The sequence below is a fragment of the Symphalangus syndactylus genome, chromosome 4 (genome assembly GCF_028878055.3).
Source record: "Symphalangus syndactylus isolate Jambi chromosome 4, NHGRI_mSymSyn1-v2.1_pri, whole genome shotgun sequence".
Lineage (NCBI taxonomy): Eukaryota > Metazoa > Chordata > Mammalia > Primates > Hylobatidae > Symphalangus > Symphalangus syndactylus.
This window is the reverse complement of record NC_072426.2, coordinates 67702774-67704601: the sequence shown is the minus strand read 5'-3', so window position 1 is coordinate 67704601 and position 1828 is coordinate 67702774. Positions and strand designations below refer to the sequence as shown.

At 38.9% G+C, this 1828-nt stretch overlaps 1 long non-coding RNA gene across 1 annotated transcript; it reads left to right on the top strand.

Annotated features, from left to right (window-relative positions):
* The first annotated feature begins 529 nt into the window (after nucleotides 1–529).
* Nucleotides 530–1828, top strand: LOC129480747 (uncharacterized). The gene is made up of 2 exons (XR_008657114.2): nucleotides 530–678; nucleotides 1671–1828. It is a non-coding gene; the product is annotated as an uncharacterized lncRNA (long non-coding RNA).

Genomic DNA, 1828 nt, shown 5'->3' with positions numbered 1-1828 from the left:
CTGCTTAGGAGGAACCAATCAGGCCTTGAGTTCCCCCCACACGCAGCCCTTCCATTTGTGATGTGGGAGTCCAGGCACTGGCTCACAAGGCCCCGCCCCCACAGCGGCCCCGCCCCCACAGCAGCCCTGCCCCACCTTTCATTTATTAGTAGCTGGTAGCAATTTTCAGGTTTCCTCACTGTGAATTATGAATATGAATTATGTGGAAATTACTGTAACCCAGTGTGCTTCATACACTATCTGGCATCCAAAGGATCCTCTTTCACCCATGTTGGGGTTTTGGAAACTGGAAAGAAGACTGATTTCTGCAGATGCTTCAGAAAAAATATTTGCCATGAGTTAAATCTACTGTGTAATGTTAACATATATGTATATATATAGATAGATAGATAGATACACACACATGCATTCAATAATTATATATTCAATTTATATATTTTTGAAAATAACACACATATTCAAACTAGCATGTGTAATAGGGAAATTTCCTAAAATTCGTACACTGAGTACACCATATTTTTCTAATGATTTCGTTGATAGAGCAGCTTTCTAGATGCAGCGCTGTTCACATGTGACTGGTATTTACCTTCTTTCATCAAACATGTCTTTAGAATCGACTCAAGGCAAGATGCAGTAGAGAAATGTAAGAATCAACTAGAGTAGCCATTTAACTAGTAGGTGAGACTGATAGGTACACAAGCAACTTCAATAAAATGATAGGCATTGAACGTACCTGGGATGAAGTGCTAAGACGGGGTCCAAAAGCCCCATATTTATGACGGTGCAATCTTTATATTTAAAATACTAGTGACACAATAAAATGTTCTACTTGACCTCTCACCTTTAGTTTCGTGGTATTATCATCCACCCTCTGTATTCTAACTAAGCATTTCCTTCATAAGCCCCAAGAAATAGCAAAACCACGGAAAATAAACACGTCAATCTTTGATTTATTGTTGAAAGAAGTGTGTCACTGATGCCTCAGTTTATTTTTATAGAGCCAAATTCCCAGTGAAGAAGCAGCATGAGGTGGAATTCATGCCCTTCATTTGGAAATATTGCAAATCATTGACATTCTTTTTTTTTTTTGCTAAATGTTTTAGAAAATTAGAATTCTCTTAATGCTATAAAGGGATCTTAAAATGACGAGGATATATTTGTACTCTCCATGACAGTGTACATATTCCTTCTCTTAGTTTAGTACAAAAATAGTACTTAAGGAACTTCTGTGGAATAATAGGAATTCTAAGTAACAACTAGAGTTGAGATCTTTCATAAAACAAAATGTATAAACTCTTATTATTGTTTGTTCGATTTGAGACAATCTAGCTCTGTCGCCCAGGCTGGAGTGTAGTGTGGTGATCTCGGCTCACTGCATCCTCCACATTCAGTTTCAAGCCAGTCTCCTGCATCAGCCTCCCAAGTAGCTGGGAGTACAGGCAGACGCCGCCATGCCTGGTTAATTTTTGTGTTTTTAGTAGAGACAAGGTTTTGCAATGTTGGTCAGGCTGGTCTCCAACTGCTGACCTCCAGTGATCTGTCTGCCTCTGCTCCCCAAAGTAGAAACATTTTTAAACATTTAAAATTGTCCTTGCCATTTAGAAATGTAGAAATTCACCAGGGTCCTGAGGAATTCTAATCCACATTTATCTGCCCACATTGTTTACCAGGTACATGTTCTCCAGCAAGTTCTTCAGCATCTTTTCCAGAAGCATTCAACAGCCAAGGAAGCAGGCTACACCTCACCTACTCCTTCCTGGGCTAAAGATCTCAGACTTAGTTGCTTAATTTGGGAAAAATAAATTAAAGAATTCTTCTATCATTATAC